At 37.5% G+C, this 16,951-nt stretch overlaps 1 protein-coding gene across 1 annotated transcript in view; it reads right to left on the bottom strand.

The window, feature by feature from the left end:
- The window catches only part of tshz1 (teashirt zinc finger homeobox 1), a 237,971-nt gene extending 221,262 nt beyond the window's left edge, over positions 1-16,709 (bottom strand). Inside the window, exons 1-2 of the transcript XR_010899410.1 lie at positions 16,593-16,709; positions 13,726-13,832 (exon numbers count right to left, since the gene is read on the bottom strand). The gene's annotated coding sequence lies outside the window, so the exon portion shown is untranslated. The remainder of the gene's footprint in view (positions 1-13,725; positions 13,833-16,592) is intronic.
- Between the last annotated feature and the right edge of the window lie 242 nt (positions 16,710-16,951).

The following is a 16,951-nucleotide window of genomic DNA, read 5'->3' as shown; positions in this document are numbered from 1 at the left end:
TCAAAACATGAATAAATACTGTGTATAAACTAATGCTGCCATACAGAAAGAACACAGGAAAAATGTGCAAAATGGCTACTTTATGATCAGAAATTCGGTCCAGTAGGGGTGTACCACTTCAGTACAGGGCTTTTGGTTTAGTGCACAATGCACATGGTACCGAACATGCAATCTTTAACAGTCGGCTTGTTTTAAGCACGGAACACACTTCAAGGTGAGTTCCCACACAAACATATTAGGTATTCAGTCCATTTCATCAAAAAAAAATTGTGCGATAAATGCCGTTTTGACTGTCTTTAATGTGACATGACTGTCAAACGCATAAGTTCAAACGGCAGCGCAGTGTGCGAGGGAACGCAATCATCTCTTCCTAAAAAATAAACATGAATTAATATCTCTTAAGGTATGTTGAGGATACATTACAACTTACTCAAATGTTGTGCAATGTCGTGGAAAGACAAAACAGCTTGCATTGTCCCGTAGCATCACATTTACTTCAGGCAGTCATTCAGTGTCCACAGTTCACTAGAGAAACAAACTCTTTCACTAAATATAATGCATTATATTAGCCTATTCATTATATTCTACTTAACCTGTTAGTGATGTCTTGTTTATTTAATGTATGTTTAAATAAATCTGTCACGATTTGACAGCCGTGTATAAATGATTATATTTCAACAACGAATTATTAAAAAAATTATAATTAGACTTAGAAGTTAATGCAAAAACTGCCTTATGTGAAGCTATGAGTGTTGATTATTATATCTAAAAATAAATAACTGAATTGAGGCAAACAGTTGGGCTCTGTTTTTAACCTTTATTAAAACGTGTAGCCTAAGTAAGGACTCCCTATAAAGTTTACAGCATTATCTTTAGGAAACTTTTAGTTACAGTATAATTGAATAATTGTAAGGACAGACACATTTTTTTCAGTATATATACCACTGTTGAATAAAAATAAATAAAAAGCAATTTTATTTAGTTAAAAAACTGCAGTACCGAATCCATACCGAACCGTGACTTCAAAACTTCAAAACCGAGGTATGTACCGAACCGTCAGATTTGTTTACCGTTACACCCCTACTGTTCATTCATAAAAACATATTGGAGTAAGGACCTTTTGCAGAAACGTCCTAAAATGTTAACTGCTGTCCATATAAAAGTAAACATACAAATGTGGAAAACAAAGCATAATATGCCGTTTTGCTCATTAATATCGACTTAATTTACTGCTAAAGTCCCTCAAATCAGACTCTGCATACCTTTTTTAAAGAATGAGGTCACAAATCTAGACCGTAGTCAATTAAAAGTACAATCTCCAAATACCTAACGATCACATCTTAAAATAAATGTCACAATTAAACCCCAAGGGAATGCAACCTGCAACCATTTAAATTTATTCTAAGACTGTAAGATTGTGGATTCAATTCACACTTGAAAAAGTTTCCTGAAACGCCCCAAATCTTAAAAACTTTCCTTCAGACCTGTTGTCACATCACAGCAGGGTGAGATTGGACAGGTAGAGGATGAGCAAGGCTCGAGAACACAAAGCAAACCTCCATCGGATACAGCGCTTGAGTAGGGATGTGAACGACTGAGGTGAGTTTCCCTGAAGAGCTGAGTGAGATCTTTAATAACAGTGTTGAGGTGGAAACTCAAGTTAACATCACCAGCATGCGCTCCCCGACCGAGCGCAAAATGATAGCACGGTTTGAAAAGTACTTATTAGCTAAACTGGGTAACAAAAGCAGTGAAAGATATAATCACATCTCGTTTGCCTGCCGACATCTCTTCACTCAGACCAGCTCTGGATGACGTGACAGCCCACGGTACTCAATTAATCAGTAACTGGCTAAAGTATTTATTGAGCATCTTAAAGTGACAGTGACAATCTTGCACTTTATATTAATGCGTACTGTACAGCAGATACACTCTATTTGCAGGTGTATTAGCCACCCTTAAGTCATTTATTTCACAATCAAAAGTCCAGTAATAACAGGGTTATCAAGTGAGAAATATTCACCTGTTTATGTGATCTCAACATGGTAACCAACATGAAGGTAAACCGTCTTTACATGAAATAACGGGGGATGTCCACAAATTCCATCACGCATTTATTTACATAATTGATTCATATTTGTCAAATGAAAAATTAAACTATATATAACTAAAATGAACAATACATTTGTTACAGCATTTATTAATCTTTGTTCATTGTTAGTTTATATATAACTCAGGTCCATTAAAGGGGGGGTGAAACACTCAGTTTCAGTCAGTGTCATGTCAATCTTGAGTACCTATAGAGTAGCATTGCATCCTGCATATCTCCGAAAAGTCTTTATTTTTTTTATAATTATATAAGAAAGATGCGCTGTTCCGAGTCTTACCGAAAAAAGCCGAGCGGGTGGGGGCGTATCGTGTGAGCGGAGCTAAAGAGTGACGTGTGCGCGCCGCTGTTGTGTTGAGTGCGTCGTAAAGCTGTGTCATCCCTAACAGCGGGAAAAACTTTATTCAAAATAAAAATATGGCTTTTAATCAGATACAGCCATACATCTATGATCCGGAATCAGACCCAGAGGCTGCAGTTGAACAGGAGCAGCAGCAAAAACGACTAGAGCAGGACGTCTCTATGTGGTACAAGTTATACACTAACTATATAATATGCTTAGCGGCTTGTGTTATTTACATATTTATACTTGAATTATATCGTCGTATTTTTGTCTTTGAAGGTGTACATGTGAGAAGTGCAGTTGTGCATGTGTGTGTGTGTGTTTACGCATGGTTTGTGTAGACAATTGTAACGTTAGTAAGCGGACTGGTTTTGCACGGCAGGCTAAGTTAGTGTTTATATAGAAAGACACGGAATAGTAGCACATTTGAATGAAGAAGCGCGCTTATTTAGTTCAACATATTTCCCCACTCTTTGTGTATTGTTGTTTGGAGTGCTTTTACAATACACAAACATAAAGTTACACATATAGTGGCCAGCTAAACAAATGTACACGCACTACACATCGCATGCTCCATTGATCAATTAACTATACATGATCATGTTTGGGCTACTTGATGAGCATAGGCAAAAACACAGACATTTGAAGCAGTCTAACTCACCGCCCGCGGTTCTAACGTTGGGACCTTTATCGTTGGGACTGCTCCATAATTCAGCATTAGGCGATTGGAAAATCCGGCGTCAAGCTGGGCCTTGTTTATAAAACAGTCGGCACCGAAATGCAGCGAACAGATATAAACATTCGCGCAACTCAGTTGCTGATCCGGAAAAGCAAATTCCATCCACTGTTGCCTTAAAGCCCCACTTGGCTACTTTTGCTCTCGGGGTCCCCCTACAGTTTGGAAAAAATAATGTCCTCAAATACTGTCGTAAGAGCTGTCCTCCTACATCAGGGGATGCCATCGCGCATGCATTTGTTGACATGACAGCCCTGATAGCCCTGAACTAGTGATGCGCGGTTCGTCTCATAACCCGCGGACCCCGTATGTCTATTTAATGGTCGCGGGTGCGCAGCGGGTTGTAAAAATATATACAGTGGTGCGGTGCGGCCAAATAACTTCATAAAAGCGTCCCGCGGGTCGGTGCAGCAGTTCCCCTGAAAACTGCAAGAGGAGTTCTTCTGGCGGCGCGTGTGAAATGTCTTCATCCCAGGTAACGTTACAGTCAGTGGCATATGCTCCAGCATGTCATATGAATATAATTTCATGGGGTTTTTTTTCTTTCAAACACCAAATAATCACGATGCTCACGTTTACAAGCCAGCGTCATTATAGTAGTCTATTGGTTACCGTTTTACACAATCTATATGATACTTCAGTTCAATGTTTGAGTGGTAGCTCACCGTAACAAGCAGGACCGCATCGGTCGGGCACGCCTCCTTCAGCTCACGCCGACGAGCAAACCCTGGTCACATTTTGATCCTCGTCCTGACTTTAATCCCATCATTTTTTCATTTCCTCTTATTGCTTTCCTCCAACAAAACCTTTTCTTTCTTATTTGTCTCTGCTGCTTCAGACATGACTATATTATCCGACGAACAAAGTTGGGCTCGCACGTCCGAATGTAAGGAAGTGTGTGTGTTGGTGGAAGTGACGTATATGCCGTAAAGCAGTCGAGTTTTGTAGTTCTTTTCTTTTTCTCGGGTTACTACCCGAAACCCGAAGTTTAAAAGTACGATTAAAAACGATACAGACCCCATCAGGCTATGGCAGACGTGTCATTCAACCTATTGTAAGTCGATTTATCATCACAAGAGTCTTAAAAAATATATTATGAAGGTTAAAAAGTTACCTAGTGCTGCTTTAACGCGGGGTTTTTGGGGAATCTGTGCAGGACTGTCTTGGTCTGGCAACCAAAAACGCACTTTTTGATGTCATTGTTAATTGTGCACATCACCTGTTCAGCGCATCCTACAAGCCAGCGCTTTGATGGGCGTAGCCTGTTACTTTCGCTCCTCCCTCTCTCTCTCTCTCACGCTCTTCCGGTAGAATTGTCCGTACGGCCCATACAAGGAAATTCCGCCCCCATTAACGTCAAAGGGGACGCATGATCGCAAAAAACTTGCCGAAACTTATGACTAACCGGAAGTAGTATTTTTGACAAAGAAATACTCCCATCAAACGTCCACCTTAACTTTTGAAACTTTGTCCATGTTTAGTATGGGATTCCAAGTCTTTAACAGTGTAAAAAGATCAGTATGCATGAAACAGCATTTCACCCAATATATAAGAAATATATTTTATAGCATTTATTAACCTTTACTAATGTCAACTAATAATAAAAAAAATCCTTTCATTGTTTGTTCATGTGAGTTCACCGTGCATTATTAACTAATGTTAACAGATGCAACTTTTGATTTCAATAATGGGACCCACTTTATATTAGGTGGCCTTAACTACTATGTTCTAACATTTTAATTACTCATTTGATACAATGCACTTATTGTGTACATACATGTTTTAACATTGTACTTACATTTAAAAAAATGCCTTCATGTAATTACGTCTGCAATTAATTTCTGTAGTTACATTTGTAATTACTCCGTTGGCACTTCCCTTACACCTAACCCTACCCTTAAACTTACCCATATCACCACACCTGTCCCTAACTCTACCCGTATCCACCTCAATATCAGCAAAGGTGTTTGGCAATACAATTTGAACACAGTAAGTACATTGTACTTATTTTTTGATGTAAGTACATGGTACTTAAGGCCACCTAATATAAAGTGGGGCCCAATAATGTATTAGTAAATGGAGAAATTACCAGCCACAGATTAATACATTTATAATGAATACATTTATCCAACTTTTTAAATCACATTTAACTCACATACTAAGAAAATAAATGAGAAGTATGGTGGTTCTATTTTTTGTGTGTAAATATTATGCTTAACAGTCTTGTTTTATGAGTTAAATAAGCAGTTGTTTGTCCTGCATGCCAATGTTTTCCTATAATTCCCCAAATTATTAAAAATTGCTCCCTTTCTACACAAACAACATGTAAGAAGAGTTGTAATAGATTTTTACAAGATCAGATATCAGTTTAATCCTGTATGTCTGATATCAGTCATCTTATGAATACTTATGCCTGCCTTGTCCCGGGGGCGAAGAATGAGACGAAGAAAACATTGCTGTACAAACCTCTCGTTTATCATCTAAAAACACAGTTTATTGTTGTTTTATTGCTGTTTTCCAGTACAGAAGCTAATAAGACCTGCACATCAAGGAAATTAACAGTTGTGGCCTGGATTTTAATTATGCCAGAGGGAAACAAGTGATTTAGAGAACAGAGGAAACCCATTTTGTTTCATTTGGGTTCTTTTAGATTTGTCTTGTTTCCTTTTTACCATTTTATTACAGGAAGATGCTAAGAGATGCCTTTGACAACAGAAATTTGTCAGACTTTTTCTACAGCTTTTTTCTACAGCTGTACCTGAATCAGGGATATCACAGTGCTTGATGCTTGGCACAGTATTTCACTTAAAGGGGATGATCGGCACTAAAGAAAGCTTCCATGTTCACAGACGACACCTCTTGACAATGACTATGACGATCAGAACAGTCAGTATGAATCATAAGAATGAATTCAGACCAGACAGAGACTGTTGCTGTCAGAGTAGCCGTCAGAACAGGGATCAGACAGGGGTAAGGGTTGAGCTAGGAGTCACGTCGATCGTAAACGAATTAGGGACTGTTTAGTAAAATATTTTCAAGGAGTTAACATTTGGATAACGGCTTCCAGAGAATAAGGCCATGGCCGTTATTCCCTCTGTAAGTGGATTTGAACACATGCCACATAATTTATGGCCACAAAATAATTGCTAATTCAGAGCAAAAATTGGAGAGAAAAAAAGGTAGAAAAGGACATGGTCCTTAAGAGTCCACGTGAGTTTGTGAGGTGGCAGTGATATTTACCGAAATGCATTATTTTATTGCAAAGTAACAAGGAAGAAGATTTTTTGTTTATTTAATTGATACAGTAGGGTCTAAATGTCTTAGATCACATTGAAAATATATATTTTTTTATTTTAAAAATATTTTTTTTTTAAAGTGGCACAATTTTTTTATATATATAAAAACCACAATATTACGGATTCTGTTTCTTTTGATAAATAATTAAACAAGCAATTAAATAATCTGAGTAATATTCAATGTTTTCCTCAAATTGTTATGCTGAAAAGCTAATTTGAGCTAATTTGAGAAAATTGGTTTTCAATTTCTAATGAAATAAGTACCAATTAAATAAGCAAATGTGAACAGTATTAAAAGTTTCCCACAGACTGTTATACTGAAATGCTAACATTTATGTGGTATTATTTTCTAATTTATATTATAAATTTGATAAAAATGACAAACAAAATACAATTCATAAAAATATAGTTCATGCAAAAAACATTGCAATTAAGCATGTTTTGAGTTCCAAATTCCCAAAAAAGAAAAGTCAGACAATGCAAAAACACTTTTCTTAAAAATACGTAGTGTTCAAAAATTATTGCTCACATATACCAAAGCACATCGGCATGCTCCGCCCTCCATTTCCCATATCCATATCTATCTATCTCTCTCTCTCTCCCATTACAGGTCACGTAATTCAATGATCACCTGAGATCACCTGCTGGTCATGAATCTCAGCCAGTGGTGTAACATGAAAAATTGTATTAATATACGAAACTTATTATACAGTCCAAAACAGTACGCTGATAAATGGCATGGTTGTGGGCTGACAATGATTGCATTTAATCCAATGCCCGGATGTTATTTTTCTTTCTTTTTCTTTTTAGTTCGCTGCTTAAGTGTACAGAAAAGAACTCTGAAAGGAAGGAAGAAAAAACACAATTTACCACTATGTCCTAAGGTCAATGCAGTAGTCATAGCAGCAGTTACCATGGTCACACTTTTTTCTAGGTGGAAAGGAGGGAGATATAGAGAAAGAAAGAAAGAAAGAAAGAAAGAAAGAAAGAAAGAAAGAAAGAAAGAAAGAAAGAAAGAAAGAAAGAAAGAAAGAAAGAAAGAAAGAAAGAAAGAAAGAAAGAAAGAAAGATTAAATATTCCTGCTCCATGCTCTGTAGATACTAATTGCACCCTGCAACACAAGTGCAGTAAATAATGAAATTTTAATTTCTGCTCTCTAGATTGCCATCCCCTCATGTGTAGAGTCATGTTTCAAAGAAATTTATTATAGCCCAAGGAGTGTGAGCAGCGGGGTAGGGGGTGGGGGTCCACATAAAGAGTGAGTGTGTGTGTGTTTGTATGTTTGTAATTGCAGGGTGTGCGAGTTAACCGCGGTCGTGTAAGCCTATTATAGGTGTTCCCGTGTGTCCACTCGAAAGTGCGCGCTTGTGAGTGTGTGTGTGTGTGTGTGTGTGTGTGTGTCTGTGCGCAAGTGCACTTGAGTAAAAAAAAAAAAAAAAAAAACAGCACAGGCTAAAATCCATGAGGTTTACTTTGAAAAGATGGCAGGCCATTCAGATAATGTATCGTAACTAATGTCTCCCTGCTAAGGATGACTGGGCCGAGCAGGCTTCAGTTCTGGCACATTCCGCTGGATTCCGGCAGGCGCTCCACAGTCACGCTGGGCTGGGGCGAATGATTCATGCCGTGATTCACCGCAGCTCCATTTCTCACACACAACCGATGCAGCTGACGCGAACAAGAGTGAAGTTTGTTGGACAAAGTAGACAGGAAAAGCAGGAGAAAAGTAGTTGAGGGAAAATAAATTACTAAATATTAGAAAGATTCTAAAGAGACGTTCTTTGAAATATTGGCACCATGTGCTATGCATCTCCAGTAAATATGTTTAAATACAATAGCCAAAAATTCACTTTTGAACTCTTAAGTCACTTAAATATTTTACGAATGCCTGGTGTCACTGCTTTAGAAAATATCAAAAAACAGAAGAACTTTAAAAAGTATCATATTCATTTAGAATTTGAAGCCCAAAGAAAGTTTTGTAAAAGATTTTGCTTGAAAACTTTGTTTATAATTTGTATATATGCCAAATGCATCATTTATTTTTTAGTGTATATTTTGGTGCCACTGTAAATGTTTTTAAATTCTTTTTCTTTTTTTTAATGACGCAGTTACTTATTTTTATGTTATTCTGTAAGACCAGTTGTACAAATATACAGCTGAGAATTCTTATTCGTTTGGATTGCTTTATAACTCACAACAGATTTAAGCTCCAGGGGTGTTTTGGACCATGCAAAAACTTCACCTTTAAGATTAAAGGCATTGTTACGCAGCTTTTCGTTGGTTATTTGCGGTTACTTCCCTTTTGTTTTGCTTGATTGTGTGCGGAATAATAACCGATGTGCCCTGTGGCTGATCTTCTCTTTTCTCTCCTTTCATGTGCTTTTGTGTCCCTGCAACATTTACGACGAACTACCATTCATCTCCATCTAACAGCCAACCAAATAAAATAAATCACAAATTTCCTCAAATATAACAATATTTGTATTGGGGGTTTATAATTAATGAGCCCAGCTGCACTAATTAAAACCCATCTGAGCTCCATTCATCTTGGTCAATGTGGCTGATCGTTTTTCAGGCTGGGCACCACGCCTTTCTCCGGGCCGCCTCGTCCTTGGACTCATTTTTCAGGTGATTTGAAAACTATTGTTGGTTTATTGGTGTTGAGGAAAAACTGCCTGGGCGCAATTAATAACCAACAAACAAATGAGCATCATTGTGTGAATTATCTGTTGTTTTCTGCTGTTTACTATAATACAGATGCTCAATGTAGACGTGGCCTAAAATTAATGATATCGAACAGTCTTATAATTGGCACGGAGCCATTTAAAACCTAATCTGTCATTAGCGTGAAAATAAACACAAAAAAATTACTGGAAGTACTAACTCATTTTTAGTAGCCAAATGTGCCGTTGATTTGAGAAGACAACTTTACTGCATTTCAGATGCTGTTTTACAATCACATGCCTTGACATCTAATATATAAAACAACGTTAACTTGGCACAGAAATCTAAAATCTAAAATGAATTATAAAATTGTCATCTACAACAAGGCTATTTAGTTAGCTTTACCATTATTCCTGAATATTAAAACTGTTCTAATAGGTAGGATGGATGGATGGATGGATGGATGGATGGATGGATGGATGGATGGATGGATGGATGGATGGATGGATGGATGGATGGATGGATGGATGGATGGATGGATGGATGGATAGATAGATAGATAGATAGATAGATAGATAGATAGATAGATAGATAGATAGATAGATAGATAGATAGATAGATAGATAGATAGATAGATAGATAGATAGATAGATAGATAGATAGATAGATAGATAGATAGATAGATAGATAGATAGATAGATAAAGAATATCGCATTACAAATTAAAAGTTCTTAGCAACGCATATTACTAATAATAAAAAAAGAATATATATATTGTTATGATAGGAAATATACAAAACATCTTCTTGATCTCTACTTAACATGATATTTACTTAATATCCGAATGATTTTTGGCATAAAAGAAAAATCTATCATTTTGACCCATACAATGTATTGTTGGCTGTTGCCACAACTATACGGTCCGTGTGACTTATGACTGGTTTTGTGGTCCAGGGTCAAAATTATTAACCAGTCTTAGATACTGAATCTATGTTACTGTGGTCACTCATAAACTCATTAACCATGTATTTCACAAACGGCAGAATATGGGTCTGATTTATCCGACTGTATGTCGGAAAAAAAGCAGATATAACTGAATCCTCTTAGCATGTAACAGACAGACAAGACTGTATCAGGGGAAGGTCTCGGTGTCAGCACAGAATCTTCAATGAGTTCCTGTTCCACTCACCCTCAGCAGGACAAGCCTCTCGAAAGTAGGACATCAGAGGAAAAAAATAAAAACATGCTCACACATAACTGCTAATTCATAAAACCTGATGTGTTTTTCCTCTGGTGTTGCGAGGTGCTTCAAAATAATGAATGAGAGTGTGCATAAGTGGAACAAACTCCTTTTTGCCTCTCCGTTTTTTAAACTTCTCTTTAGAGCAGATTCCTGGTTTACAAACTGTTTGATGTAACTGCATTTTCTAGTTAGTGATCAGTACAGTACTTGAGCTAATTTATCTAAACCTATTTGCGTAGTTAACCACCAAATAAAAACTGCTGATTGAAGTATTTTAGCCTTTGAAAGCAAAAATCAAACAGATCATCAACACAATTTGTTTAATGCTGTACAACTCTGCTGACTTTGCTGTCAAATATCTGCGTGTTTAGCCTTATGCTAGGACAAAGTAGCAGAGCACTTCCTGTACGATCCAAACTCGTAACTACCCTAAAGACACACTGGAGGCAGGAGACCCAGTTAACGCTCGGGGAGAATTAATCTCAGCCTCTGTGATATATGACTCGCTGCATAAATGGGCAGCGCTTTGTTCGTAGTGTTTATCGAGAGCGGGCTCATTTAATGCAGCTCAATCCACCGACGACGTTCTCTCTTAGAATCTCACTCTCAGATAGTGTTTCACCAGTGCTCTTGGGTCTCAATAGGACATTTAATTACATTTTAATTAGTGCATTAGAGCATATTCGCAATGTCTGATAGCTTATGCAAATGACTTTCAAGGAATTTTGAAGATTTATGGGGGAAAATATGAGTGTTTCTTTAACTGTGGACACTGTAGGAAAATAAACTGTTTATATTCCTTTACCTTTTGTTGTGAAAAAAAATGTGCTACTCAAGTAGCAAAAATGAGTGACAGGCATGTGTGACCTTCAGAAAAACGTTTTACTTTACTACTATGCCACTTTACTACTATACACACACTATGCCACACGTTCTATCACTGCATGCAAACCCAGGGAAAGAGGAAGACACATCAACAACGGTAACATATTGTTTACATTTATCCTGAATTAGCCGCTCTGAAAGAATCCGTCCCTTCATTTTGTCCGTCGCACACGCAGGTCATTTTTTACACTCCAGGTTGATGTAACTGCGGACCGGAGCTGCATGTGGGGGTCACGCAAACAACGGTAGCTAAGAGTCTTGGGTGACCTGGCCGCACAGGTGTTCAGGAAGAACGCTGTTCACGGCCAGGATTGATGATCTAATCAAGCTGTCACCATGGCGATGAGCGGCTTGGCCGAACGGGAGGGGCAGGAGGCGCATGCTTACTGTTCACCCAAATTGGCCCTGACAGGCTGAATTGGGAAAAGGAATTTTCCCCTAAGTAATGTAGGAAACTAGTCGTACAGGCAACGCAGGAGAGTCGCAGCTTGCCCCCGAGCTTCTCCGCCGCACATCCCTCTTTCTCTGTCTTTGAAGAACCGAGAGAAGAAAAACAATATCACAAATAAACGCAGATGTTGGCAGAGCAACATAGGGAAATTTTTGACAGACTGCCTCACGCTGCCTGGGCTGCCACATTCGAAATTGTTACCTTAACGTTGTTATTGTCAAAAAAGTTTGAAATAGACATACTTAATTTGACTCCATGTGTTTACACTACAGACGATGAACTTGGTTATCTTTCTCTCTCTCTGACATACTCTTTGGAAAGTACATAAAATTATTGAGTAATCATTTGGGTAAAGCCATAAAAATGAAATGTGGTTAATGTTCAAGTAATCTAAGTTTTATGGAGGGCAATTGCTTTAAACTAACAATTTTTAATTATCATTTAATTTCGGCAACGATATTAAGGCAATCCTTCACTCGGAATGCTTTATCTGTGAAATATTTAGGAAAATAAACACAGATGATTATAATACTCTCGAGCATGTGAAGAGGAGGAAAAAGGAAGATAAAGAGAGAGAAAAAAGAGATATGGGGTTGTCAGAACAAAGAAGTTGGAAAGATAAAGATCACATTGCATTTTTAAAAAAAGAAGAATTATTAATGATGTCACACTACCGCAAAGAGTTTATATACACACACGCATAGCGCTTCTCGCTGTCTACTCCGAAAAACACCACAACTTAGCTCGGATTACTGCGGTAAACATTTAAGTTACAGCACATTTACTCGTTTAAGTATTTCCACCTGTCTGCACACTCGTGCGTGACATTTTCAGCGACGTGCATTTGATATGTATCGGGGGCATGAATCCATTGTGTTATTTGTAAAATATACAGACTCTGCTCTTTCGAAGTTTCTCAGATTGTTCTTCTTTTGGAATACATGATAGGATGAAACAAAGAGGGTGAAAGATCCCATTAATAATTAACAATTCACTCATAACCACAGGGCTGTTATGAAAACATGCTCCTCAGCTTTTTGCATATTATTGCTCCTAAATTCTGCAACTTGACTAATTTTCTTTGCTCCTTCTCTCTTTCTTCATCCCCCCAGTCCCAGCCTTCATATTTTCCCAAACACACAGAGAAACCAAAGGCCTCTTCTTTTAAATTACAAACATCCGGCATGTAAATGAGCCGGGCTTGCAGGGGAAGAACTTGTGGGCTCAGCGCTTTAATTTAGTTAATTATATTCGCAGAGTTTGCAGTCGTTTGAGCGCGAGCTGATGAGAGCGAGTGATCGCCCCTCTTTCTTTCAGTGCTTAGACTCTTGTAATCAAGGCCATTAAGCTTTAAAAGAGACTTTTAGAAGTGAAGCTGAAATCAACTCCTCCAGGAGCTCCGGGCCAGCCATGCGTTTTCCCATACCATGTTTACGCTGCCCTGTTTTTTTCTTCCTCTTTTCAAGTCGCCGCCTTTCAAATAAACCACTATACGTGCAATTTACGGCACGTGTGAGAAAGCGGAAAAAAATAAAACTGAAAGTTGATACTTCTTCTACCGTGCATGTGTAAAAGTTTACTACCTAAAACAAAAGTTGTTTTATTCAGTGCAAAAGTGAATCGGATGCTGATGTCACAATCATAACAATGTTACACCATTATAGATAGATAGATAGATAGATAGATAGATAGATAGATAGATAGATAGATAGATAGATAGATAGATAGATAGATAGATAGATAGATAGATAGATAGATAGATAGATAGATAGATAGATAGATAGATAGATAGATAGATAGATAGATAGATAGATAGATAGATAGATAGATAGATAGATAGATAGATAGATATTTTTTTAAATCCCATGTCCAGCACTACACAGGCTGCAATGTGTCATGCTCTTGGCCTTGGACAGACATGCTGCCCTGTTTTCTCTTATGTCACATGTGATTTGAGCCGTCTTGCATGACAGGTGTGTATGTCCAGAGAAGACACTGACCTGAACACTGACCTGAACGCAGTGGATGTCACCGTCACTCCCTAGAGCTTCTCACTGCTGCTCATCTGTCTTCACATTTGCTGTACAACTGAAGTGATATAACTCGCCTGTACAAAAACAAGCAAAGATCATGTCAAAATAGAACAAGAAAAAACATAACATCCTGCTAAAATTATTTAAAAAATATTATTTATTACATTTAATTGTGTTCCATCATTATATACGAAGATCTTCTATTAATTGATAGATTAATTGAGATTAATTTTTTTTTTTTTTAAAGCTTTACTATTGAGCTTTCTCTTTAATCAAAGACTCTTGGTTCACAGTTTTATAAAAAAATATTAAGCAGCACAATGGTTTTCAACAATAATAAGAAACCAAATCAGCATGTTAGAATGATTTCTGAAGGATCATGCCGCATGCGATAGTGAAGACTGGAGCTGGTCAAAAGTTTGGAAACATTACTAGTTTTAATTTTTTTAAAGAAGTCTCTTATGCTCATCAAGCCTGCAATTATTTGATCAAAAATACAGAAGAAAAAAAAACGAAAAAAAGTAATGTTGTGAAATATTATTACAATTTAAATTCATAGTTTTCTATTTTAATATACTTTCAAATATAATTTATTTCTGTGATGAGAAGCTGAATTTTCATCAGCCATTACTCTAGTCTTAAGTGTCACATGATCCTTTAGAAATCATTCTAATATGCTGATTTATTATCTTATTATCAGTGTAAATGGATATTAGCTTAATATTGTTTTGGAACCTGTGATACTTTTTCAGGATTTATTGATGAATAAAAAGTTAAAAAGAACAGTATTTATTCAAAATAGAAATCTTTTCTAACTAAAGAGAAGTGTGTGTGTGTGTGAGTGTGTGTGTGTGTGTGTGTGCGTGCGTGCGTGCGTGCGTGCGTGTGTATCAGGGAGGCAGTATCTCTTTTTAAAAAAACTACAAAACAATTAAACAAATATTTAAAAAATGTGACGTTAAAAAAAGTGCAAAAGTCACTTGTTTTTATAAACAGTATCCAACATCGACATCCACAAGTCTCTCGTGCCTCCTCTGGGTTTAGTGGGGGTAATTTGACAATGAATAGATATGATCTCAGTAATAGATATGATCGGTTATGACTGGATATGATTGGTTGTGCGATAAATCATGCTCTTGTTTTCGTGTGTCTTCTCAGATCGACCTGAATGAAGACAATGATGGTATTAATGGAAATACTCATTAAAAGGTAATCAATTCAAAAAAGTAATTAAGATAAAAGATAGTACTGCTTAATGTCATGTCAAAATCAAACTTGAAAAAATGTTTTAAATTGTTACTTCCAATTTATTATTTTGGAATAAATGTAAAACTGCGTAAAAAGTAACACTAACTTGACTAAATGTATAGTAAATGTTAATAGTTTATATACAATTTAATTTATATAAAATAGGATTGTATTTGGTCTCTCTTTTTATGTAAAGTTCATGTGTTACGAGGAAAATTAAGTGTAACTGATATAAATGCACATATCAACTTCCTACCTTGTCTTTTTGATCTTAGAGCGCCTTGACGTTTTGTATCGCTGAGATGCCGTGTAGTTTGTACCCACCCACCGCATTCATTCTGGGTGTTTTGAAGGGTGTATTAGTTCAAAAGGCTTATTTTTCTAATGTGAAAATGGAACTAATGATGTGTGGGGGTCTTTTGACTATTACTTATGAAAACAACGCAGAGTCCATTCCTCTGTTATTATTTGGTCAGTCGAAGGGACCTCTCAAAATTGCACCAAATTATGTCCAATTAAGACAAGGCCGACGCTGTCAATCAAGAACAAACTTTCCCCCATCATTACACAGTTAGAGACACTGCACTTTCTCACTCGCGCTCTTTTTCTTTGAAGGGAGGAGAGCGCGAATATGATCCTGTGTACCAGATGTGTCACAATGGAAAGGACTGCTGTTTCCATCTCTCTCTCTCTCTCTCTCTCTCTCTCTCTCTCTCTCTCTCTCTCTCTCTCTCTCTCTCTCTCTCTCTCTCTTCTCTCTCTCTCTCTCTCTCTCTCTCTCTCTCTCTTTCTCTCTCTCTCTCTCTCTTTCTCTCTGAAAAGCTGTCACCTGCTGGCTTTCACAACGTTCCTCCCCGGTGTGGGCCGTAGTGTGCCAAACCCAGCGGCAGGTCAGCGGTGAACACGCGCAGCGCCCCTCCAAAGCCGCGCGATGAAATTTGGCAACAAATGTCACAGCGGAGCAAAACAGCTGTTGTCTTCACGACAAGCCAAACCCATTCTGTCTTTTTGAATTATGATAATGCAAAACAGTGTCATCCAAATCACCGGGGACGAGTCTCTATCTCTCTCTCCTCCCATCGAACGCGTGGAGACTCCCTCCTATGTAATCATTTCTTTCCAGCGTCTTTCTGACAAAAACGTCAGTGGTTCGACTAAAAATACCAGGTGAGGGGGAAACGAGAATCGAGAAGGGGAAAAAAGAGAAAAGATGGCATGATAAACCAGCATCTGTGACATGGCCTCTTCTGTAATCTGTCTCCTCTCCTAACAGCATATGTTTCCGATCGCCGCCCCACGTCCCCAGTCTCTGTTCAAGCCCTCCCAGTTTACAGCTCACGCTGGTGAAGTTATCAATCATAGCGACCAAGCAAACACAACACAAACACGCCGAGTCAAATTCACCAGTTGAAAAAAGATTGCGCGTTAATTTATCAAATAATTCGGTTCTGACACGCGCTAAATGTAAGTTACTGACATAGTGCTAGCGAATAGTGCGAGCATTGTTTAGGCTGTTGTCACGAGGTAACATTACCATTGTAAAGGACAACAGCTCAATATACTAGAAACAAATACCATTAACTTACATTTCAGAAGAAATATTTTAGATGGTCTACCAACGAAAATAGTTCCAGACAAGACCACATGAAGTGAAGCAGCTGTTTCGTTCTTGATAGAATCAGATGGGAGAATGATTCAAAGATCTTCTCACAAAAGCAGTGATGACGCGTTTTAACGGTCATCAGCATCGTAAATCCTGCAACAACCAAAACATATATATTTGATTTTTTTAACAATTATACGTATACACTCTACTTTGAATTATAAAATAATAATAAAATAATTAATAATAAAAAATTAAAAAAATAAAAGGGGATGGTTCACCCTGAAATTTAAAAAAAAATCCTTCTTTCTTCTCACCCTGCTGTTTTTCGGACCTTAAACC

Source organism: Pseudorasbora parva, chromosome 19 (assembly GCF_024679245.1).
Source record: "Pseudorasbora parva isolate DD20220531a chromosome 19, ASM2467924v1, whole genome shotgun sequence".
NCBI classification, from domain to species: domain Eukaryota; kingdom Metazoa; phylum Chordata; class Actinopteri; order Cypriniformes; family Gobionidae; genus Pseudorasbora; species Pseudorasbora parva.
Note: the sequence above shows the minus strand (reverse complement) of the source record. Positions and strands in the feature narration are given on the sequence as shown.